This window comes from Pituophis catenifer, unplaced genomic scaffold, assembly GCF_029215685.1.
Source record: "Pituophis catenifer annectens isolate HBS135680 unplaced genomic scaffold, rPitCat1.0.hap2 SCAF_3, whole genome shotgun sequence".
Taxonomy (NCBI): domain Eukaryota; kingdom Metazoa; phylum Chordata; class Lepidosauria; order Squamata; family Colubridae; genus Pituophis; species Pituophis catenifer.
In genome coordinates, this window is record NW_027256883.1 from 405,932 (window position 1) to 431,849 (window position 25,918).

A 25,918-nucleotide genomic window follows, 5' to 3' on the forward strand; every position below is an offset into this window, starting at 1 on the left:
ACGTAAATCTGAAGGAATGTCGAGCTCCTAGTCAACGCAGGCAGAAGAGCCTCGCTGGCACTGGAGAGGCCCCTTGCCACTTGATCCCACCTCTGAGGTCTCTGGGAGAGAGGGGGCTCTTCTCCAGAGGGACCCCCTCCAGGCCCAGAAGTCAAGGCGGATCAGGCACTGACCGGCAGGACCATGTCCAAGCAGAGAGAGAAGCAGCTCTGGATCATCAGCCAGCGTGAAACCTGCCCCAGGTACAAGTGGGGCCCTGGGGGAAGCTGCCCCATCATGGTGCATGTTCCAGAAAGCCCAGCCCGCCCCTCCAGCACCAGGGCCAGCCCAGGCCAGCCTTTTGGGGCTCCCAAGGAAAGTCTCTTCCCCACCCCCACCCCCAGACAGATGGGCAGCAGCCACAATCCTTGCTGAGTCTGTAGGAGCCCTTTTCACCTCTCAAAGTTCCTGAATCGGACACAGCCTCTCCGCGGGCCACAATGGGGCTCTGTGCTGCCTCCAGCCCGCAGAAGTGACCTTCATTACTCGGTTCCAGCAGAATCAATGCCCCACAGTGGAACAGTCTGCCCATGACACCTCAAGCCCTCTGTGGGCTCAGGGCACCCTCCAAAGGGCCTTGTGGAGGGTATCCCAAGCTTCCGGGGGGAGAGGGGGCTTTTAGCGCATCCAGCTAGCTCCGTCTCAGGCAGGGACTGGATTTGAGACAAACTAGACAGCCAAGGGCTGCCTCTTAGGAGAGAGGGGACATCTTCCCACAAGAGACGGCCAGCTGTTCTCTTGGCCTCAGCTCCACCTGCTGCTGCTCCAGCAGGAGGGAAATCTATATGGGTGAGCAGAGACCCAGCTTAGCCTGACCAGCAGCCAGGCTGGAAAGGAGGTTTGCCTGAGGGAGGAGGGCAAGATGGCAACTATTGTTCCAAGCAAGAGAAGTTCTCCAGAAGCCCACAGAAAACATGGGCCCTTCAACCCCAAACTTCTCTGGCCAGATTGTCCCAGAGGCTTCATCTGACTCATCTAGGAGAGGGGGGTTCAGGCCAGAGAAGATCCCCACATCTGGGTCATCTCTCATTAAACTCCAGACCGGGAGCAAACTCTGTGAAGCTGGAGTCAAGAGAGTCACCGAGCACACTTCCAGCCCCCACACCAGCTAGAGCAGAAGGCCAGCCTCCTGCTCAGTATGGGGGAGGATCTGGCCAAACCCCACTCCCGGGGGGGGGAAGGCTGGTACACCCCTCTTGCTTTGCTTGCTCTAGGGCAACCGCTGGAATGAAAGGGGAGAAGGAGGCAGGCACCTCAGTTTTCAGAGCCACCTTTGGGGCTCAGTGTAACCTCACAGCAGGCTGCGTCCTATGCCTCCCCAGATCTCATGGGGGGGGGGAATGGGGCTCCTGGGTGAACCTGCTCAGCATTTCCCTGGAGAAAGGCCCATCTACTACTCCTCTCTGCACTGAATTAAACCTCTTAATTCCAAAGACGGGGGTGGGGGGCCCAAGCGGAAGGAGCTACCTCAGGGTGACACTAAACACGAGCTGCCCTACAAGCTTCTCCTTCACCAAGCAGAGACTGAGCTCTGTGTCACACAGTTGGGACAGAACTCATGGCCTCATGGAGCTCCTGGATTCTACCTTCCCTTTAGGGACACCATCCCTGCAGGGGGGAGAAGGGGCCCTCCCCTCGGCTTCAGATCTGAACCTTCAGGCAGGAAGACCAAGAGCTTCCCAGGAACTGGCAATGGGGTGTGGGACGCAAGCTGCCCTTTGCAGGAGCCAAGATTGTTGGGGGTAGAGCAAGGGGAAGTGCCCTGCCAAACCCCCCTCCTCACCTTCATCTCCCACCACAACCGCTGAGCTCTGCCTGTCCTGAGAGGGCTCCCTCCCGGCAGGGTCTGAGCGCAGCCTCCCTCTGTGCTTCCTGCCTGTCATCCTCAGGGGAGTCCCCTACCCCGTGGTACCTTGCCCCTGCTGGATAAGGTCCTCCATGAAGTAGCGGCCGTCCTCCCAGTCGGAGGCTGCAGCAGCCGCCATTCTAGCCCTGATGAGTGAGGAGGCGCGAGTGGGCGAGAGCAGCCACCTTCCTTCCTCTCCCGCCAGATCGCACCCCGAGACTCCACCAGCCAGACAAGCCCGTGCAGAGCACAGAAGCCAGGCCCCCCTCCAGCTGCTGCCACTGCCACACCCAGAGACGGCCTCTGGGCTTCCTTGCCTCCCCCCCCAGCCTCTCCTCCAACAGCCCCAAATTTGCTCCAGCTGCCATCTGGGTGCAGACGGGATGCCTACGGCGCTCTTCCCGCTTCCTGCAGAAATGAGTGTTGGGGGGGAGGGGGAGTAGGTTCTCTCCTGTACAGCCTCCCCTTGCAGGGATGCAGGGCAGGGCTCACCACCTAGCCTTCCCTGCAGCTGACCCGAATGCCCTGCATCCCCAGCCAGAAGTCAGAGGGACACCCCCTCCCAACATTGCTGTGCTACTTGAGTCATTCACATGGCTCTCCCAGCAGTGCCAATTGCCAGGCTTGGTCTCTGGCAACCATGGAAAGAGACCCAGCCTGTGGCCACCTCAGCCCTTTTCCCTAGTGATTCTCCAGGATTGCGCCCCTCTCCATCCCCGTTCTCCAGGATCCCCCCCTCAAGGCTGCCAGATGGCAGTCAAGGCGCCCAACAGCAGCCCAATTGCAAGGCACCCGGGAAACAGCTGCTGGCGCAGTACAGGGTGTGGCTCTCCAACTCCAGCAAGGCAGCCCTCCCTCTCCCAGAAGAGGGGGGTCAGCCAGCTCATAGCACGGGGAGGGGCCTTAGCTGACTCAGAGCCTGGGTCTACCCACACACACACTTCCTTTCCCACATGACCAGCTGCCAGAGCAACCGACCAGCCTATCCGGGCCCCCCCTGTGCCTGGCTGGCCCTCCCACACACACAACCATCCTGGCACTCGGAAAGGCGGCGTCCCATCGGTGGCAACAGACGGAGAGAGCTCCTTCCCAGGCACCACAATAACCCCCCCCCCATTAAGGAACCCCACCTGAAGCATCCAGGAGCCACTCCTCAATGGACCAGCTCTCAACCAGCCCCAATGGCTGGGTGTGTGCCTGAGATGCCCACCAATCTCCCTCCAACTATGATCCACCAGCTGCCCACTCATGCCCCACCTTCTTCACCCAGGAGCAAAGAAGTGGCTGCAGAAGCCCCCAAGCCGAAGTCCCCCACAAGCAAGGGGACAGGCAACAAGCAACCCCCCCGATACCTTCACCCAGCTGCCCCCCCCCTTCGCCTGTGCTCCCTGCGCCGTCGCTGCCGCCTCTTCTGCAGCTCTCCCCCAGAGAGAGCGGGCCTTCCAGCAGGCTCCATGGGCACCAGCTGCCTCTGACCTTGGCAGGCGGGAGAAGCGGCGGGGCTCCCAGTGACAGGCAAGGAGCTGCTAAGGATAGCAGCCCAGCAGCTGCTGCCCACCTGTCAACAGCAGACCCCCCCCCAGCATGCCATCACCAGCACAGAGGCTCCTACAGGGCACCTAAGGCAGAGCACAACCCCCCCCCCACCCACCCTCCAGCTCCTCCCCCAGGATCTTTATGGCACAAATGAGATTTCCTGCCCTCCGTCTGGAGCACCATCTCTCCCCCACCATCCGTCAGCACCAGAAGGAAAGAGAAGGTAAAAACCTTGCCAGTCACTGCACCCCGACCGAAGATGTCCCCAAGTCAAAAAGAGGCCTAGGGGTCCCTCCCCCACACGGCCAGCGCTCCCCACAAAGGGAGGTGGTCTGACCTTCATCCGAGGAAGATGCCGGCGGCAGCACCGCCCTCCTGCTGGCTGACTCCACAGGTCCGGCGGCATCCTTCCGGCGGTACTCCTGTCGCCAGCCCTCCTGGGGCTTGGTGGGCTGGGAGAGCGGGCCCCGCACGGCTTGCACACCAGGGGCGCGCGAGGCAGGCCGGGCCATGGGGAGGGGGCGGCGGGTACGCTGCAGAGTGGTGGGCACGATCTCTGGCGGCAAACGCAAGTAGTGACGGAGGTGGGCGATGCCCTCGTCTGTCAGGTACCAGTAGCAGTGGCGCCAGGCAAAGTTCTGGCGGACCAGCCCCCGAGAGCGCAGGGAGCCCATCGCCCGCCAGACCTGCAGGTGGCTGACCCCGGGCAACTCTGGGTGGAAGCTGTGTGGGCGGGGGTCTTTCTGCCCCACCAGCACGCCATCCCGAAACAGCAGCTCGTAGATGCTACGCAGCTGCCCGAGCGGCATCAGCATGCCGGCTACCATGTTGCCGGAGGGCAGGGGGGCCGGCCGGCTTCTGAAAGGGGGCAGAGGAGCAGCCGCCGCCTTCGCCAACGGGTAGCCGGGACAGGAAGGAAGGCTCTGCTGGGTTGGACCGCCCACCCTCCCTCTGCCCAGCCCCAAGGAGCCTCTCCCACTCGAGCCCCCCTTCCCCCTCCCCCCTGCCCGACAGCAGGGAGTGGGAGGGGGAGGCCAGGGGAAGCACATGTTCCTCCACCAGCCTCCCTCTCTCCCGCGGTTGCTGTGCCTGAGTCAGCAGGGAGGGGAGGGGCGTCCCGCTCAGAGTTTCCTTCCACAAACTTCTGGGCAGCTGTAGGGAGGGAGGGGAAGGGCAGGATGGAGAAATCTGCGGAAACTCATGCTTGCCCAGAAGCTGGGCTGCCAGAGACCTGTTTTAAGGGCACCCAGGTCAGAGTCAGAATACTCCCTATTCCCTACTGGAAAACTGGGGAACAGAAGGGGAGCTACTGCCAGTCTTTGTAAAGGCAGGAATCGATTTCCAGATGTGGGTGGCTGCTGGAGGAGGCTGAGACACTCCCCTTCCCGAAGATGGAGGGGCTCTGCTGGCCTTTTGCATGGCTTGTTCCAGGGGCTTCCCCAAGCATGGAGCCTCCAAGTAGGCAGGCCGGGAGCAAGGAGAGGGAAAGCAGCTGCTTGCTTGCCTGCCCCCTCCCAAATCCCTCAGACCCACAGGCACCCCACCACTCCTCTGCTCCGGGCTATTCCTGGGTGGAGGCTTTGCCAGGTATTTGGGGCCAGATGGGGCTGCTTACTCCCCTCCAATTATAGCATCAGCCCCAATGCCGGCAGCTGGTCTCTTAGGGGCACACCCAGATCTGTGTGCTGGGGGAAGGCCTGGTTCCTTGCAAGCCTTCCCTGAGTTCAAAACGGCTGCCTAGGCATGGGGGTGGGGGGAGGGGACTGGGGGGGACAGAGACAAATAGGATTGGAAGGACAAGGACAGGTGGCGAGGCTGGTATCACCCAGCCCCAGGCAGCATCGAGGCCTCCCTCTTTCCATTGCTCGAAAGCCCTGGCACAGGCCCTGCCCACCTGACAAGTCTCCGCCCAGCAGACACCCTCCACTTCCATGGACACAAAGGGCAGCTAATGCCCAGGGTACAAGCAGCACCCCCGGCTGAGTCTGGCCTGAGGGTCCTTGGGCAGCCCTGGACCGCCTCCACAGGCACTGCCAACCAGCCAGCCTCTCTCGCACTCAGGACTCTGCACCTGCCAGCAACCACTCCTCAGTCCCCACTGGGCACGGTGCCCACTTGGCAGGAAGAGACTCTTCAAACCGGCTGGGCAGTTTCCCCAGCGCTCGGCCAGAGTCAACAGGATTTGTGCAGGATTTGCCTTTGGTGGTTGCTCTGCTGGTCCAGCCCCACCTTAAGTACACATGCCCCCCCCCCACAGCTGCACTCACAGCAGCCGCTTTCCCTAGGAAAAAGCCCCGGGCACTCTTGCCCAGGGCAGTTGGCACATGCCAAGGGGACCCTGGAGGCCATCACTGCAGAGAGGAACCTCTGGCTGCTTCCTTGCCCCTCTCTCGTCCCCCAAAGAGGGCAGACATTCAGTGTCACGGGGGCCACACCGATAATGGGGAGACTGGACGGCAATGGGGGCTTAAGGGGTGCCCTGTGCCTTCTGTAAAGCCGAGCCAGTGAGACATGGCTGCTATCAGACAGCCCTCAATTTCTACCCACTCCTGTCTGCGACACATGAGACGTGTGGTGACTGACAGCAATGGCAGCACCCATCAGCAGGGGCCCTGACAGCTCATCCTGGGCCCCGGGAGGCCTCTGCCCTGCCCCTCCCTTTGGCTGGCACCTAGCAGGAAAAGCCATTATTCAGAGCAGCTGATCATTAGCCCCAAATCTTCGGGGCTGGTCTGGGACATACCTCAGGTGGAGCAAACGAGGGGGCGAGCGAGAGGGAAGCAGGGCCTGGAGACAAATGTTACACACCTTAAAGCGGGGGCCAAAAGGACGACACGGAGCAAAGGAAACCATGCCAGTCTTCTGGGCAGGAGGACTGACACACCAGACAGGAGCAGCCACACCCACAACCTGCTCTATGCCAAGCAGAAGTGATCCCCCTTCTGACAACTCTTTGGGAGATTCCCACAGCACCAGGGCCCCATAGGAGGGTCACATCAAGGGCCGGGGGTAGAATTTCCTGGAACAGTTGAGAAACGCCAGGGCTCCAAGGAAACCTGCTCAACTGGCAGCAATCCCAGCACAAGCCACGCAAAAGGCGGGCACAGCCCCCCCACCTTTGGGGAGGGGGAGAGGCTTAATCCCCTCCAGCGGCCATCCACATCTGGAAAGCAGGAGGCAGCACTCTGTCCGCCCAAACCTTTGCCAAAGGTTGCCCGTTCCTCGCAGAGAAGCCTAGGCTGGCCAGGGCTGCAGCAAGGCCCTCCTGATGAGAAAGAGCCAGCTTGGGAGCTGCAACTGCCCACCCCAGACCCGTCCTTCTGCCCCCTGGGCTACTTGGATCTTGCAGAGGGAGGCTGCTCCACAGGAAGAGAGGGCCATTCGCAGTATGGGCTCTCTGCAGGGGGGGGAGCTTTGGGTGCAGGGGGACTGCTGTCCCTCCTGATGCAAGGCAGGGGGCAAAGCCCTCCTGGGGAGCCCAGCCTCTCGGTCAGGACAGACCGTGAGGCAGAGAGAGAACCCCACTTCCTTCACCCACTCCAAAGACTGCCCCGCTTCTAGTCTGATGCTTAACTGGCTCTTTGCACATCTGCTGCCACCTTAAGTGCCCTTCTAAGCCCCTCCCCCAGTCCTCCCCAAGCCCTCCTCTCCCCCAGCAGGAATCAAGCCTGTCCCAGCCAATGGAGAGAAATGGATTCTCCAGGGAAGGAGAGGCATCCTTGTTGCCACCAGCAGTGGGGGGCAAAGGGTCTAGGATGGAGGCCTCAAGGCTGTGGCTGCCTTCCCCAAAGGCAGCCAATGCCAGCTGGGAATGAGCCAGGAGGCCCAGAGGGAGCCAACCCCCTTTATAGGCCTCAGAGAATTGGGGGAGGTAACGTTCTCAAGGGGCCCTCATCCATAAATGAACTGGGGGCCCTCATCTTCCCTGGCACCTTCCACTGACTTTCGCCATGTAAGATGCAACCTCTCTCCCCAGATTCACAACCGGGTGGGTGCAGTCTTCACCCTCCCTCTCTCGCCCATTTGCCCACAGGGCGAGACACCTCTAAATGTCCAGTTGGACAGCGGATTGTTCACCCCTAGAAAGGCCGGAGGGGACTGCCCTGCATGGATTTGAAGGGAAGAAGGGGCTGCTGAGCCTCAGGGCCTTGATTGCCTCCCCACATTTTATGGGCCCAGCCCAAGCGACCCGCAGGCTCTCCAGCAACCCCGCCTTCCAGCAGTGACTGCTAGAGACTGAGCGGCCGGCCTTCCTCAGCTCCAGGGTCTGGGCAGAAAAGCTTCTCCCCCCACAAGACACGCCCAGCCCTTTGCCCAACCAGGCGCATCACACACCAGAATCGGCCACTGCAGCAGACGCAGGGAAGTGCAGCGTCAGCACAGCAGAGAGGCGGACTGTGACTGGCAGGCAGGCTTCCAGGTCTGCGCCAGCTCTGCCAGCCAGCCAGGCACTAGGCATCTTGGTCAGCTGAAGAAGGGGGCCCAGATGGGCAAGGGGAGCACAGTCCCCTAACAGCCGAGCCCCCTTGCCAGACCTGCCCTCGTTCCCCAAAGAGGACAGCTCGGCAACGCTGACTCTCTGCTCTCCACCAGAACCCTCTTCGTGTGTGGTAGAACCACACACGCACATCCCGAAGCCGGGGTCAGGGAGGCAGCCCCTCCTCTTCCAGGCCCAGCTTGCCAACCAGCCAGGAGTGCCCCAGGGCATGGCAGGAATGGGGGGGGAAGGCTGGCTCCAGAGGCACTTTTTTGGCCTAATGCGGAAGCGGCTGGCCACTCCCTGACTTGGCAGCTGTTTCTTGAACTCCAGTTTACACCACAGCTGTGTGGGGCCTTGGCACCAACCGGGCCAGCTTTCATTCAGCTGGATCTCAAGAAGGGCAAGAGCCAGGTGGCTCTGGAGGAAAGTGCATGAAGCAGTGGACAGTCCAGCCCCAGGGGGTGGGCTGCTCCTTGGCTCTCTGGCCACTCAGTGGGGAACCTATAAGGGTCCTTTCAGCAGAAGCCAAGGCCAAGGGTTCCGAGGGAGAAGGCTGGCGGGGCCAATGCAGGCTGCCTGAAGGGGGCACTGCCACCCAAGCCAGAGGATGGAGATGCCAGACCAAACCTCCTCTCCTGATAAATCAGCCAGGCACAAAAGCCCGCCTTAGGTCAAAGCACACACATACACACCCACGCACGCACGTACCCTGCTTCACAGCACAAAACCCCAGGTAAAACCCCTGACCCTTTGCAGGGTCTTTTGCCTCAAGGATCTTATAAACTTGCACATCTGAGGGGCTGTGAATGGGAGAGGAGGTGGCGGAGCCCCCCCCCCAAAGGTTAAGATTTTCCTGGAGGGGGCAGTCAGTCAGATGTGGTATACACACAGCCAGTGCAGGTTTAGGCTACCCCTCTCAGGAGCAGCCCTTCCCCATTAGCCTAGTTCCTATCCCAGGTTAAAGTCCTGCATTCACACACACGGGTGCCCCCCCACATGGATTGGCAGGAGCAGAAAAAGTGCTTCAGAGGGAGAGAGGTAGCCCAGATCATCAGTGAAGCCACCCCAGAGATGGAAAGGGGGCCAGAAGAGACCATGGGGGTGGGGTATTCAGACAACACACCAGGGACACTTCCCCCCCCCCTCATCCAGCCAATCCTCTTTCTCAGGTGCTTTACCTCGGATTCCTGCCAGTGAGCAGGAGTTGGACACCCCAGGCCCTCTTGTCCCGTGGAGCCTCTCAGTTCTCCCCCTCAGGGCCACTGACGCCACCAGGCTGAGAAAGGATGTCTGTGGAGAGGACCAGCCTCCCTGACCAGCCCCTTTACTCATCCTCAAGGCACTTCCAAGAAGAACAAGGCTCCACTGGAGCTGGGTGGCTAATAAAGAGGGAGGGAGGGAGGGCTGCATACTTCAGATCCGGACCAGACAAGAGCAGGGTCCAGGGAGAGCCAAGGAGCCTGTCCAGATTGGGGGGAGGAGAGACATGGCAAGTGCTTCACCTTAGAAATCTTGGACTGGCAGGAGAAGAGCCCCCCCCCCCTTCTGCCAGAGGCCTGTGCAGGAATTAAACCCCATCCCGAGCAGTGATGGACTGGCTAGAGGAAAGGCTGTCTCTGGCACTTCACTCTTTTCATTCAACAAGCCCCAAGAGCTGCTCAGAAATATCTATGGAGCTTCTCCATCATCAAGGCCCTGGTTGTCCCAAAGGTGCTTTTTCAAGAGGCAACTGGACTTTCTGGTTTTTATTTTAAGATATTTTGCTTCTCATCCAAGAAGCTTCTTCAGCTCCATTCCCCACCATCCAGTCAGAGCTGAAGAAGCTTCTTGAATGAAAAGCGAAACATCTTCAAAGAAAAATCAGAAAGTCCAGTTTCTTCTTGAAAAAGCACCTTTGGGACAGCCGCTCAGAAAGCGCTGTTGATTGGTGCATTGCAAATAAAAGGAGCCACTTGACCAGCCAATAGGGTGGGAGGAGGGACTGTTAGTCCAGCCAGGGTCCTTTGGTGGAGCAGGTGCTCCTGGAGCAGAACCTGCTGCCCGCAACCCACTGCAGGGTTTCCAAACGCTGCAATTCCCTGGAGCAGCCGGGATGCCTCTGCACCCCTCCTCCCACGCTGCCTTTTCTTGCCCACGGACCCCCTCCCACCATCAACTACACCTGCAGCCAGCAAGCCCCCTTTGCTTCCAACCCGGAGATTCAGGACATTGGCGGGCCAGCCGCCCCACAGAAAGCCTCCTCCGTCAGCAGCCCTGCCCGCCTCCAGCCCCAGCCCCAGCCCCCGTTTCCTGGATCAAGCACGGGAGGGGGCCCGTCATCTGCAACCAAACACGGAGGGGGGTCTGCCGAGGAACGCAGGTTTGGCCAAGCAACTGCGTACCGGCTTCACCTCTGCTCCCCTCGCACCAAGGAGGGTCCCGCGCCACCAGAGGCAGGATGCGCCCAGCCTTTGCCCGCCCGCCCACGCGCCGCAGCCTCATCTCTGCCCCCTTGCACCAAACCCAAAGTCCCTCTGCGGCCCCAGCCCGGGCTACCTTTCAGCGAGCTGATCTCGTGCTGGATGGAGCGCGTCAAGTCCATAGCGCGAGGATGCGGAGCAACGGCGCCGGCGGTGCGCGCTCCTCTTCCTCCTCCGGCTGACCGCGTCCCCCGCCCTGTCGGCCGTCGGTGGGCGGGGCGGGTGGGTGAGCTCCGCCCCGGGCAGAGCCGCCGCCAATCAGCGCCAGGGGCTCCGGCAGGCCTCCTTCCCCGGCGGCTCGGCCACTGCGGCACTGCGCTTCGCCCGGGAAGGAGGGGGGCAGGGCTGCCCCGCAGAGCCCACGCGTGGACCGCGCCTCAGCCGCACCGCGGCGCCCTTGCTAGCCCTACTTAGCCTGCCGTGCCCCGCGGGCGGAACCTCCCCTACGCGGGCTTTCCGAGCTGGCGGCGGGCCCTGGGCGCTCCTGGGCCCACGAGAACCGTCCGGCCGGGGCCAAACGCTCCCGCGCGATCCCCCGGCTGAGGCGAGCGCCGACTCCTCGCACCCGCCAGCGCGACCCGAGGGGGCCAGGCGAGGCTCAAAGCTGCAGGTCTTGCCAAGCAACGGCGGCTGCGGAGACCCCTGGAAGAGTCCTCCCTTACGAGCCAGCAAGAGGAGCGGCCGGCCTGGGAAAGGTGCGTCGGGGGTCCCCGGCCTGCACCGCTAAAAGGACGCCCGCTCGGCTGCCCCCTGCCCGCTTCCCCCCAAGGCGAGGAAAGGAGTCTCGGAGCCGGATGCCGGAGCCCTCCGGGCAGCGGCTGGTCGCTGAGGTCGCCGCCTGCAGCTAAAGGATCCTCCCTTGTCCTCCACAACCGCGGGAGGCGTGTGGGCTCCCCCGAACGGCTGCCCCGCGTCCCTCTCAATGCCGGAGAGAGAGGCGAACAAGGCGGCCAACACTGCAGGGGTGTCGTGCAATACAATACAACCCGCCCGGCTATGAACATAAACCGGCTAAGCTCAGGGAAGAGGTGCCCCGCTTTCAAGTTCTCCCTTCGGGGTGCCTCTGGTCCCCACGTGGCTGAAATGTGCCAAGCCTGAACTGGAGCTGAGCAAGGAAAAAGTCCCAAAGCAGAACCAAGGGTCCCCCTCTGCCCCGCAAGACTGGGCCCCAACAGAGCTATGCCCGGTGGCATGGATGCCTTGCAAGGGAGGGATTCTCCTCACCAGGCTGGCATTCTGTAGATCTTGAAAACAGAAGGTGCCAGGATCATTGCGCACTGGGGCTCCCAGAAGGGAGAGGGAGACTGTATAGGGGGGGTGAAAATGGGGGGCAGGGAACTTGTGGGTGTTGAGGGCATCACCTGCTATAATGCTGGGAAGATGTGCTTCTCCGGGGGATGCCATCATTTGGTTCCATAAACAAGCCCAGGAATGGGCAAGTGGCTGTGCCATCTAACCTGGCAAGGCATTATGTGGCCACAGAGAGCAGGGTGGGGGGTTTGGCCACCACAATACCAACCTCTTTTTCTTCCCCAAAGCCCCTCCCTCCTACTGGATCACTCAGGCTCCTGGCAGGAGGGGTGACCTGCAGTTCTCCACAGCCAATCTTTGGAACTGTTGCACACTGGCACCCCTCCCACTTCATGCGGCCAACATAGAGGGACCCTCACCCTTTTTAGAGCCTCCAGATCAACTGGCCCTCCTCTAACAGCTCCAGTGGGACTCCTCCCCTTGCTGGAGGAGGGTCACTGGGCAGGGGCCATCCTGACTGCCAGCCCTCTGGATTGAGGCAGCAACTCACCACGCCCACCTCTTGGGCCACACAAACAGCCACAGGCATACAGTCCACAAACCTCAAAGTGGGAAATGAGGCAACAAAGCTGAGCTAGATGGGAGCCAGCTCAGTGCTCTCTTCACTTCAGGGCAAGGAAGAATTCCTGCCTGTCAGAGAAGAACCATCTCCTCACAGTGGCTGTGGGTTCTCCCCACTGGAGGCCTTTAAGAAGACCCCCAAGGATAAATGGCAAAGGGTGGGATTGGATGACCCTATTTGCGCCTCCCAATGCCACGGTTCTGACACACTGGGATGTGCAGCAACAGCTGCATTTAAGTAAAGCATTTTACCTTCAAGGTGCCCTCCAGACCTGCCAGAGTCCTGAAGCTAATCACGTTTTCCAGCAGAGAGGATAATCATCTCCCCAGCAACACAGGAAACTATGCCAGGAAGCTCACTGACGATGCCACCAAGGCAATACCGCTGCCAGGCAGCCATCCACCTTTTGCTGTCCCCCCCCCACACACACATTCTGGCCGTGCCGGGCCAGTTTCTGAGGTGGCATGACTCCCCTCGGGAGTCATGCCACCTGTGCCCGGTGTGCTGTGTGTACAGGCACTCCAGGGGCCTGAAGCCACTCCATGCCAGGGACTTCAGACCCCAGGCCACATTGCCTCCCCATTGGCTGCCCAGAAATTCTCCAATCTGACTCATGTAGACCACTTGCCCCAGGGCCTCTGATGGTCACCATTCTGGTTAGTCACCCTTTTCCCCGCACGGTGCTCACCCCGGCATCACAGAATTAGAAGGGCACCGCCATTGAAATTGGGGAAGGGGAAACGGGCTCCCTTTGTCAGACTGCCCCTCTCCAAGCTGCTCACCCAGATCAGCCATGGCACTCCCTCCCTCCTGCCAACCCAGCGGGACCAGCCTGCACCCACGTTTGTCAAAGGAGCCCCGGTTCCCACAGCAGGGACCTCAACTGCTACCGGCTCCCACCCCGCTAGGAAGTTGATCTGTGTTCTGCCTGCCCTTCTAAGGGCGCTGAGGGAGATCCATCGCGGGAGGCTGGGGCTGGAGCATAATCCTGCAGGCGCCAGCACCAATGCCCAGCTAGGGCAGGGCAGGCAGGGGAACCAGGCCTGGGGGAGGGCAGGCTGGGGAAGAGGCAGCTGATTCACTGCCTGTTGGCATTCACAGACAACGTGCCCCTAGGCCAAGCAGCAATGGCACCGAGTCCTTGGGAGCCATAAATACTCAGCATGCACAGAGCACCTTCCCAAAGGGGCTGACACACACACCCCCCCATATTCTGGCATAGCAGGTGCACCTCTCCCTGCAAGATTCCCCCTCCCGTTCTGCAAGGGCAAAGCCCACCCTTGGAAGCCCACCAATCCCTGCCCCCTCTCTGCCTTCCCTGGCTGAGCAGAGGTAGGGGCTGGTTCCCTCCAGCTCTGGGGAAGGGGAAAAAGGCAAGCACAGCAAGGCCCGAACTGAAGCCCCAAAGGAGACTTTAAGGAACTACAAAACGACCATCCAGGAATCCCTCCCCCCAAGCTCCCCACCCCCTGCCAAGTCAAAATCCAAAGGAGACCAGCCTTGTCACCCAGCCTGTCCAAGCCCCCTCCAGAGGACCAAAAAGTCGGACCCTCGAGATTCTACCCCCGAGGGCAGAAAGGCCTCCGCGGCCCCAGGGCGCTTCGCTAGGGCTGAGCGCAGGGGCGGAAGGCGGCCCCCTCGCAGACAGACTCCAGCGAGGCTGTTGTCCCGCCACGGCCGCCTCCCTTTGCCCTATTAAGGGCAAGCGCGGCGGAGCAGCCCGCGCGGCCCCCCGGCCGGTGCGCACCTTTGTACTTCTCCCGCACCTCCTCGTAGGCCTGCACGAAGTCCTTCTCCTCGGGGTTGGGGGGCAGCAGGCTGAGGTTGAAGGTGGCCATGGCGCGGCCCGGGCAGACTGGGCTGGGTCGGGGGCCGCGCCGGCGGAGGGGGGCGAGGCCAGGCGGCCCGGCCGGCCAAACCCTGCGGCGGCATTCCGGCGGCGGGCCTGGCCCTACCCCTTAAAGGCACCGCCGCCAGGGTCCCCTCCCCTCCCCTCCCCGGGCCGCACCTCCCCTCCGCGCCGGCCGCTTGGAGGGCGGAGAGCGCTCGCCATGCCCGGCGCAACCCGGTCTGCTCCAGCAGGTGCGCCCGGGATCTTCTGGCCCCACAGCCGTCTCTGCGGGGCTCCTCCGCCGCCGGCCTGCCCCGGTCTCCCAGCGGCGGAGCCTCCCGCGCCGCCTCCCGCCAGCCGGGCACGAGGAGCGCCGGACTGAGATGCGCGGGTGGCAGCCGCTGCGCTCCTCCAGAGCCCGGCCAGGCAGGGACCGGAGGATGCGTGGCTCCACGCCGAGCGAGCCTCGGCTGCCGCTCGCGCGGGGAAATCGGCGCCGACACCAACTGCAGGAAGCCGGGCTGCAGCTTCTGCTCCCAAAGCAGCCCCCAGGAGAGCGGGGGACGGCCTCCTGGGCAGGAGGAAGTAAGGGGGGGCCCAGCCCCGGGTCTTCGCTTCCCCACCGGTCCGGAGGCCCATTGGCAGGTGCCCAGAAGCTGCCCTCTTAGCCAGTGCTGCTGTCCAGGCCTTAGCCCAGGGCACAAGAGGGAGGAGCCACATGGCAGAGATTCATTCACCTGCATTCCCACAGTGCTTCTGAGGCCAGAGCTGGCACTGAGGACATTCGGGACTCAGACCCAAACCTAGGGGGGAGGGGGGCGGAAGGCAGCTTGAGGGGCCTCTTCTGCCTGCAGGGAGCCATGCTGAGCCACACTCAAGGGACCAGCCCCCTCCCGACCCTGTTTGGTCTCCCATGGGCACTGTGGGCTGGGAGGGGCAGCTCTTCTTGGAGGGGTGGTCCAAAAGCAACCCCCGCACACCTCCTCTCTCCCAATCCAGCAGTGCACTGGCCCTCCCCCATCCCAGCCAGCATCCCAGCCCCAGCACAAATCTAACCTGAGTGGAAGGGGAGTGGCAGATTTTCTCCTCCCACAAGAATGACAGCCATTCTCAAGAAGCTTGAAGGGGAATTTTGTGGGGGGTTTTACTGTCTCAATGAATAAGGAGAGCAGGCATTCACACAGGACACTTGCTCTCTGGTTGGGGGGGGCAAAAAAGGGCTCCTCCCATCCATCGTCCTGGCCAGAGCTGTGCTGCTCCCACCCCTTCCTCTTAAGAAGCCTTTTGCAGCCCATCCTCCGCAGACGGGCCTAGGGGTATTCAAGGGCTAATTGGAGATTTTGCTCCAGAGGCAGAAAAGGGTGGGTGGGCAAAGTCAGAGGTCAGCCTCACACAGCAGCAGCCGGAGCCTCCGTGATTGCAATTGATGGAACTTCCCAAGGTTTTCTTGGCTATGCAAGCAGGCATATGCCTCCTGCCGTGCCTCCCAGCTCCCCCCACCCCCCCTTCACTCAGGGCTGGCCTTTGTGTGTCCCGCTAGATGGGACTCAGAGTCCCAAACAAGTTGCTGCCAGGGACAAGCTGCGGGTGAGCTGGGAGCCCCAACAAAGGCCCTTCTCAAGCTCTCCCCGCCAGACGGCGCCTCGGACTTGGCTGCCCCCTCAGAGTCCCAGTTCCGGCTGCAGGAGGGATCTGGGGGGGACATCAGGGGGCAGCTCAGCTCTGCCCCTCATAAAAGGATGTTCTGCGTGGGATCTGGCAAATGCTGTGTGGTTTTGTTCTTCCACTCAGATTCCTTTCAGCAGTGGGTTGATTTTTTTAAAAGATAAAGCAAAGCACTGGGGCAGATGCAGCCCCTCCCCTGCTGGAAGAGAGGACTGGCAACCAGCACAAAGGCCCTCCTTCCCTCCTCACTCAGGGAGGTGATGCTTGGGGCTCTGGAGGGCCCCTTCCATGCCCCCCCGCGGCATACAGGAGCTCCCCAAGGAAGCTTCCAGCTGTCTGGACCGTCAGCTGGGATTACAAGTCCCCACATTCCCAGATAAAGCAGCCATTTGAGGGACTGCCCCAAAGTAGAGGGGATCAACTTATTTTTCAAAGCACTCGAAGGCAGGACAACAAACAATGAATGGAAACTAAACAAGGAGAGAAGCTTCCCAACAGGGAGAACAATTAACCAGTGGAACTGCTTGCCAGCAGAAGTTGTGGAGGTTTTTAAGAAGAGACTGGACAGCCGTTTGTCTCAAATGGTATAGGGTCTCCTGCCTGAGCAGCGGGTTGGACTAGAAGATATTCAAGGTTCCTTCCAGCTCTATTCTGATTGATTGATTGATTGATTGATTGGTTGATTGATTGATTGATTGAAGAAAGAAACCGAGGGGCTAATTCTGACTGCACAAGACCAAGCCTTAAGAACAGATTCAAACAAAGCCAGAATTGAGAAGGCAGCAACAGACAGCATTAAACGTCACTCATGCCAAGAAGCTGAAGAAACAGTGAACTCCCCGGTTAGCTGCTGCAAAAGATCACACAAACTAACTACAAACAACGGCGTGTTGAAGTAGCAACAATGGTGCATTGGAAGATCTGCAAGAAATAGCATTTGCCTGCAAGGAAGAACCGGTCAGACCATAAAATAGACAAGATAATAGAAAACGAAGAAGCTAAAGTGCTCTGGGACTTTAGAATTCAAACAAACAAGCTCTGTCACATAACACCCCAGACTTAACAAATGTTGATAAGAAAGACAAAAAAGTCTGAATAGTAGACGTGGCAATAACTGTAGACAACAAAATAGGAGAGAAAGAACTGGAGAAGATCACAAAATAAATAACTGTGGCAAAAGAAAGCAGGGAGAGAGTACCAATAGGGTTAGGCATCGTAGGGGCAATCCCAAAACCTCTGGAGCAGCCCTTGGCATTGACCAAATCCCCATCGGTCTATTGCAAAAGGCAGCTTGGAATAATTTATATCCTACAACAGCACCAGCAAACATCTGCCTATCCTGGATAGGTGGAAAAAAGAATGGAACAGAATACAATGTTCTTTATTTTTTATTGGCCAAACGTGATTTTGTCTCACACGAGGAATTGGTCTCTGGTGCAGAAGCTCTCGGGGTACATTCCAGCAACAAAGTGATAAAAAAATCATAAGACAGAACCCACAAAGGGAGAGACATAGATACCAATGGGAGGAGGAGGTAATAGGAAAGAGCAGGGTAAGAGATACAGGTAGTCCTTGACCTATGACCACAATTGAGCCCAAAATTTCTGTTGTTAAGTGAGACAGTTTTTAAATGAGTTTTGCCCCATTTTGCTGGTTATCACCTTTAAAGCGCTCCATGGCATCGGGCCTAGCTATCTTCGAGACCGCCTGCTGCTACCAACGACCTCCCATCGTCCCGTGCGCTCCCACAGAGAGGGCCTCCTCAGGATGCCATCAGCCAATCAATGCAGGCTGGTGACCCCCAGGGGGAGGGCCTTCTCTGTGGGGGCACCCACCCTCTGGAATCAGCTGCCCCCAGAGATAAGGAGAATCCAAGACCTCAGTGCCTTCCGCCGTGCCCTTAAAACCCACTTTTTCCAGCAAGCCGGGCTGGCTTAAGAAGAAATTTTTAAATGTTTTAATTGGTTTGTATTTTTAATTTTGGGCCAAATTTATATATATTTTAATTGTTTTTAATATTTGTATTCCATGTTTTTTAATTCTGGCTGTACACCACCCTGAGTCCTCAGGGAGAAGGGCGGTATATAAATTTTAAATAAAATAAAATAAAAATAAAATTTTACAACATTTCCCGCTGCAGTTGTTAAGTGAATCATTGCAGTTGATAAGTTAATAACACAATCGTTATGTGAATCTGGCTTCCCCATTGAGTTTGCTCGTCAGAAGATCTCAAAAAAGGGATCACGTGACCCTGGGACCCTTCATCTGTCATAAATATGAACCAGTTGCCACGCATTTGGATTTTGATCACGTGACCATGGGGATGTTGCAGTGGTCATAAGTATGAAAATCCATCATAAGTCATTTTTTTGCACGTCATTGTAACTTTGAACGGTCACTAAGCGACCTGTTGTAAATTGAGGATTACCCGTAATACAGCCCTACTCCAGGGTAAGATGTCCTTAGGCCTAGAGGGAGCTGTGGGAATTCTGTCTTTAGCAGAGTGATGGTGGCAGTGGGAGGAGGAGTGGGGGGGGAGGGGGGGGAGGCTGTCTTTGTAGGAAATGCCCTGGACCAGCGTCCTGAGGTTGAAGCTCTTCTATGTCCAGGATCTGAGGGGTCTGCAGATCTGAGGGGCCTGGATGCCAAATCCAGCCTAAACATCTCTCTTGCCTTACAGCCAATCACCATCATCATCATAGTAGCCCTCGACAACTGAGCCCATAGCGAGACAGTTCTTAAGTGAGGTTTGCCCCATTTTGTGACCTTTCTTGCTACAGTTCTTAAATGAATCTGGCTTCCCCCTTGACTCTGCTTGTCAGAAGTTTGCAAAAAGTGATCATTGTGACCCCAGGACACTGCAGCTGTCATAAATATAAGTCAGTTGCCAAGAATTTTGATCATGTGACCCCAGGGATGCTGCGGCAACGGTTGTAAAGGTGAAAAACGGTCACTTTTTTCATTGCTCCTGTAAGTTTTAACGGTCACTAAATGTCAGAGGTCAAGGACTACCTGAAGGGCACTGCACCTGTTTGCTGCCTGAACCTCGGAAGGCAGCTTTGCCTTGGCTGGGCACCCACTGGAAATGGGAGACGGTCCGATCAGCTTCCTCAGCAGAGCCCCCCGCTAAACCCCTTTGGGTGGGGGACACCAGCCAGGGTCTAGGACTTCTCAGGGCTCACCGGCAACGACATAGTTAGTTAGTTAGTTAGTTTATTAAACTTCTATACCGTCCTTCTCCCCAAGGACTCAGGGCAGTGTACAGCCATGTTAAAACACACATAAACTCACAAAATTTAAAAACAATTTAAAACAAATATATTAAATTTGGCCCACAAAGTTAAAATTTGACAAACAACCCAATTTAAAATTCATATTCTAAGCCAGCCCGGCCTGTTGGAACAACAGGGTCTTATGGGCACGGCGAAAGGTACGAAGGTCGGGGATCATGCGAACCTCCAGGGGCAGGTCATTCCAGAGGGCAGGTGCCCCCACAGAGAAGGCTCTCCCCCTGGGTGTTGCCAGTCGGCATTGTTTGGCTGATGGCACCCTGAGGAGTCCCTCTCTGTGGGAGCGTGTTGGCCGGTGGGAGGCTATCGGTGGCAGAAGGCGATCTCGTACATACCCAGGTCCTAAGCCGTGGAGCGCTTTAAAGATGGCAACCAGCACCTTGAATCGGACCCAGAAGACCACCGGGAGCCAGTGCAGCTCACGCAGGAGAGGTGTTACATGGGTGCGCCGTGTCACACCCATAATTATCCGTGCGGCTGCATTCTGAACCAGTTGGAGCCTCTGGGTGCTCTTCAAGGGGAGCCCCATGTAGAGAGCATTACAGTAGTCCAGACGGGACGTAACAAGGGCGTGAGTGACCGTGCGCAAGGCGTCCTGGTCCAGAAAGGGACGCAACTGGTAAATCAGGCGAACCTGATAGAAAGCTCCCCTGGCCACAGCCGTTATATGGTCTTCTAAACACAGCAGTACATCCAGGAGAACACCCAAGTTGCGAGCCCTCTCTGAGGGGGTCAGGATCTCGCCCCCAATAGTCAGCGATGGAACTAGCTGGCTATATCGGGACGCCGGAAACCACAGCCATTCTGGTCTTGGAAGGGTTGAGTCTCAGCTTGTTTCTCCCCATCCAGATCCGCACGGCCTCCAGGCACCGGGACATTACATCAAGGGCATCATTGGGGTGGTCGGGGGTGGAGATGTACAGCTGAGTATCATCAGCGTACTGATGGCACTTCACCCCAAAACCACAGATGATCTCACCCAGTGGCTTCACATAAAGGTTGAACCGGAGGGGCGAGAGGACCGACCCTTGCGGCACCCTACAAACAAGGCGCCTCGAGGTCAACCTCTGACCCCGCCAACACAAACTGCGTACGGTCAGAGAGGAAGGAGGAGAACCACCACAACACGGTGCCCCCCACTCCCAACCCCTTCAATCGACACAGCATGATACCATAGTCGATGGTATCAAAAGCCACTGAGAGGTCTAATAGGACCAGGTCAGAGGAACAGCCCCTAACAGGCAACCCAGAGAATCAGGGGACGGACACCCAGTTGGCTCAACGGCCAGGCGATGGCCGAAGGGATGGGAAAGCCAGGGCTAATTTTGGGACCATGCAGGCAGCCCTATAAAGTGTGTGAGAAGAGGGAGGACCCCACAGATGAATCCCATCTCTTTCTCTTGGCTCCGGTCTCTCAGCCGCTTCTATAGATAAGCAGCTTTGCAAGGACCCAGGCCACGGAGAACTTCCTTCTCCAAAGCTCCGTGGAAATCCCACGCCAGGACCCAGGTGGGCCGGATGGGAGGGGAGGGAGCAGCTGAGACCAGGGCAGGGGGGCTCTGGAGGTGGGGGCAATAGGAACTGAGCCCCTGCCCACCCGGACCCCCTGCCTCCCCCGCATTCCAGCAGCTCCAACCTTTGGCCCAGGAATGGGGGAGGGGGAAGAGAGCTAAAGGTGGGGCCTCCCGTGGTCATCAGGCTCATTCCTCCGCCTGGCCTAGAGATTCCAGAGCTCTCCAGCTGATCACCTGAACTCCACTGGGATCTGGCTTGGCTCCTGCTCAACCTTTGGCCTGCTGCCTTTCAGCCAATCATATGCAGAGGCTGCCCTGCCTCTTTTCCCTGGAAGAGCCAAAGGAAGGACTCCGGGCAGGATCCGGGTGCTGCTGTCTAAAGGCACGGATGGCATTTGTGCTGTAGCAGCCCACCTGACCACTCTCCAAAGGCCCCCAAAGGCAGCCCAGGGCAGCCTCTTGTGAAGATGTGGCCCTGTCATCCCTGGCCTGATCCAGAGAGCAGAGTGAGGGGAGCCCCCCCCCAAGACTCCAGGATTGGCCAGACGGGGGGAGGGTGTCTCCCCAGGAACTGGGATGGGCTAAGGAAGGCAAAGAGGGAGGAAGTTCGGAGCCTTTATTTATGTATTTATTTATAATTAATAAATAGTTATTAATTATTAATTATTATTTAATAGTTATTAAAACACCGCCCCCCTCCCGAAGGACTCGGGGCAGTGTACAGCCAATTAAAAACACAAAATACAACAACAGTTTTAAAATAGTTAAAAGTATTAAACAATTCCGGCCAGAATTTAAAACCCAAAATTAAAACACCAATTTAACAATCATTTACATAGACAGCCCTGCCTGGCGGAATAGCAGGGTCTTAAGGGCACAGCGAAACACACGGAGGTCGGAGATCTTGCGTATTTCCGGGGGCAGTTCGCTCCACAGGGCAGGAGCTCCCACAGAGAAGGCCCTTCCCCTGGGTGTCGCCAGCCGGCATAACCTGGCCGATGGCACCCTGAGGAGTCCCTCTCTGTGGGAGCGAATTGGCCGGTGGGGGCCAATTGCTAGAGGGGCAGCTGCATGCATTGCAACAGGCCACGTGTGTCCAAGATGCCACACCAGAAAGTCTGGGACGTGTGTGTGCATGTGCGTGCTGCTCCCATTGTTTTTGGTTCATGTGCACTGGAGTTTGGAACCCCCCTCCCCCACACATTGTCCTATTCCAAAAACAACAGTCTCCATCCATCAGATGCTCTTCCTGGAGTGCAAACCACCTGCGATGCAAGATCCGGGCCTAGGCAGCAGGTCAAGTGGCAGAATGAGCCTGCCTGGCAGATGGACTCACCAGGCAGAAACTCGTTGGCCGTTCTGAGAACTTGGGCTCTGCGGCTGACAGGGTGTCTCTGCAGAGCTGGGGGTCCGGCCAGTGGGCAGCTGGTCCTTGTAAATAAGAGCCCACCTTCTGGAAGGCACCAAAGCTCCCACTGACCCCCTTTTGGGGGGAGTGAAGGAAGGGCCGCATCCTCAGGGCTTCTCCTCACTCAGAGAAGGGAAGCCACAAACACAGTCATGGAGGGCAAGAATATTCATGCCGACTGCTTGATTTGGGCTTAGCATGTTCCTGAATCCAATGTATTGTGTCTTGGGATCATGGCTGGTAGCTTAACATGTCACATGACCCCAGTCAACTGCGGTTTATCCAATGAGTCCATCATGGTTGAACAATCCACAACCCCATGCAGTGCATGAAGGAAGCCAAATGGAGGCTCTCTGTTTTGCCTACCAAACTCTCACCATGGCGGGGATGGTTTCAACATGCCAAGGGTGCAGGGCCACCCAGGCAGGAAGGCCATCCCGGATGCCCAGCTACAGGAAGCAGGCACAGGCTCTGTCAGGCTGCAATGGCACAGAAGATGCTGGAAGACACCAGAGGCAGCCTGCCTGCTGTGTGAGAGAGGCAGTAGGAAACACCCCTGACATCTGACGAAGAAAAAGAAAAGCTCAGGGACAGGCGAGAGGCAAGTGATGGATGGCAGAGTGCCAGATGGTGGGCCCTCAGGGCGGAGGGCACTCAAGAGCTTCTGGGGGAGAGCCGAGGGTCTTTGGAGACACTAAGGCTGCCTGATGGAAGCCTTTCAACCCCCTAGTGGCAACTGCTGCATCCAGGAAAGGAGAAATCTGACACGGCAAAGAGAGAACCGCAGCAGAAGGTAAGGCGCGTCAACACGGAAAGGCCCAACCCAGAGAAAGGCAAAATGCGAGAGGGCAGCTTGACATCTAAAGCCCGAAGGAGTTGAAATGGACGAGAACTGGACACTCTCAGGCAGAAGAGCATCCTGGTCAGCACACCAAAATGTATCGCTTTCGTAGGCAGGTAGGGGAAGCAGGGGGTTGGACTACAAGAACTCCAAGCCCTGTCCAGCTCTATTCTGATTGATTGATTGATTGATTGATATAAGAAGGCCGTACTTGGGACAATGCAGTCTACGACTGAATAATATCAACTAGACTTCGCAGACCGTCCTTTACCACAGGGGTGGTGGGGAACCTTGGCTCTTTTATGACTTGTGGGCATGGCCGGCTCAGGAATTCTGGGAGTTGAAGTCCACAAGTCATAAAAGGGCCAAGGTTCCCCACCCCTGCTTTAGCATGACAATTGCCCAAATCTGGTGCTCCAACTGCTGGAAGGAGAGTAGTTTTGCAGTTTTCATGGTCAAAGTCAAGTTCATATTATAAAAATATGATGCATAAATAAATATATGCAATCCACAAGTTGGAAATATTGAGGAGGAAAGTGTAGTTGGACTGCAAGACTGAGGAAGCCAACATCAAGCAGGAGAACAATTTACTGGGTCTGCTCAATCCAGGGGTTCCTTTATTGTAGACACAGCCTTCCAACCATCCCAGAGTAGCCCATGCAGGATGGACGGCCAAAGGAAGCCATTACCAAACTGGAAGGCTACAGGACCTGGGGGACTATGGAAGTATGAAAAAGCACAGAAGAAGAATCTTTAAAAGTTCTAAATGAACCATGCCATCCAATCCAGAGTGGGACGATGGCAGACAGTCTATATAGGAAAGACAAGAGACCCTGCAAATTGGGTAAAGTATGGTGCACGTGTCCCTACAAGGAAAGGGAAATGCTGGATGTCCAAGCTGGTTTTGAAAAAGGCCAAGAAAGAAAAGCCTCAGAATGTGCCCATGCCAGGCAATTGGGGATGCGGCACATGGCTCCTTGTCCTTGTGCAAAACCTCCACGGAGGCCAGAGAGCCAGAGGCTGAACGGGCTAAGCAGCCTCACTCCAGGCTGGGAAAGCAACAGAAAGAGGATTTGGACAGTCTCCCCACTGATTCAACTTATAGGCACAATAAGCCTACGGAGGGAGGATGGAAGAAGGGAGACCAAGGCTTTAAAAACTCAGGAACAAACATCGATATTGTGACCTGCACTATGCATATTATGGCACTGCTACGATAACTAAACCCTGCTGTCACTCAGGGGGAAGACGGGCAGCCAATAATTTTTATAAGCAAACAAACAGGCACCAGATCTTCAGGCTCTTGTAATGAAAGTGAAGGAGCGCAATGAAAAATGGGACTAAAATTAAAGAAGACCGGATTACAGGTAGTCTTCCACTTACGACCACAATTGAGCCCAACATTTCTGTTGTTAAGTGAGTTACAGTATGTCCCATTTTATGATATTTCTTGCTGTAGTTGTTAAAAGAATCACTGCAATTGTTAAGTTAGTAACACGGTTGTTAAGCGAACCTGGCTTCCCCGTCGACTTTGCTCGTCAGAAGGTCACAAAAGGGGGTCATATGACCCCAGGATGCTGCAACCATCACACATATGAACCAGTTACCAAGCATCAGAATTTGGGTCACGTGACCATGGGAATGCTGCAATGGTCATAAGTGTGAAAAACGGTCATTAGTTGCTTTTTTCAATGCTGTTGTAACTTCGAACAGTCATTAAATGAACCGTTGTTAAGTCAAGGATTACCTGTACAGGAAGTCTTCAAGTTGAAACGGTAACTGGGACTGGAATGTCTACCACTAAACAATGCGGTCATAAAACGTGAGGTCACGTGGCCACACGGCCAGCCCCCACCACGACCCCGCTGACTTTCGCCATCTTTTTCCCGCTGCTAGCAAGGCCCACCTGGCCTGCCCCACAAGAGTCAGCTGATGGCCAGGCCAGGCATTCTTCCTCCATCGTGCCGCTCTCCAAATAGCACATGCCATTCTTGCGACACTCTGGAAGGCTTCCGAGGCCTCCAAAGCCACAAAGCTCATGCCGTTCTCGTGAGGCCTGGCAAAGCCTCGTGAGGAGGCCGCACCCACCATTCCCCGGGTCCCACAGGCCGTTCTCCAGATGCTCTGGAAAGTTTCTGGAAAGCTCCCGAGGCCTCCAAAGCATTGCGAGGACAACACGTGTGACTGGGAGAATGGCAGGCCTGGCTTTCTCTTGCAAAGCAGCGGATGCTGTCTGGGGAATGGGGAGCTTCAGGAAGAAGGAATGGTAGGCAGTTTTTTAGGTTCCAGTGTGGACAAAAAGAGATTTGCAATCGAGAAACATGCCACAGACCAGCACTGGAGAGGATAGCCATGAAAGCTCTGGAAAAGATATTTAAATATCATGATGTGTATTTGTAGTTATAAAAGTTAGAATGGTGCGGGCCAATGTTTCTCGGCTGTGGCAACTTTAAAATGGGTGGACTTCAACTCCCAGAATTCAAGGCTGGCTGGGGAATTCTGGGAGTTGAAGTCCACCCATCTTAATGTTGCCACAGCTGAGAAGCACTGGTGCAGGCAATGTGTCAGGACTGCCTCCGATCAATCCCTAGGAAAGAAAACCCTTGACTCCATAGATTCAGAGAAAAGGTACTTTTACTACGGAGGAACTGATTGCAGCAAAAGTCATGCATCGTCTGAAGCAAAACACACGCGAAGAGACAAATTGAAACTAACCCTAGAGGGCCCCCCCAGCCCCCCCCCAGTAGCCAGGCAACCAGAATTCAATCATCGGCCAGGAAGATGTTTTGGGAACATCTCTGGTCCAGGTGCTCCATCGTCATGCATGTCGATCCAAGGACGGTTGGCCTTGAAGATATTAAGCAACCCAAACTAGCCTCTCTCAGTCCAGGCCTCCCCATCACGTCTCAGAAATTCTACTTTCACCTCCTGTACGCTTCCCCTCCCAAATACCCATTGCTTCCCTACATGCACACTGTTTCCGTGGTAGCTGGCAGCAAAGCTTGAAAGAAAGCAAAGATGCAGGCTGACATAATGACTTTCTGTGACACTCTGTGGCTGTGAAGAAGTAGTAGGATGAAAAACCACATTGGCTCCTGAATTTTGGAATTGGAGTGCTTGAATAATCAGGAAAACA

General features: G+C 57.2%; 1 protein-coding gene across 2 annotated transcripts in view; it reads right to left on the reverse strand.

Annotated features, from left to right (window-relative positions):
- PLEC (plectin) overlaps positions 1-25,918 on the reverse strand; it is an 87,704-nt gene that overhangs the window by 46,752 nt on the left and 15,034 nt on the right. The window lies entirely within an intron of this gene.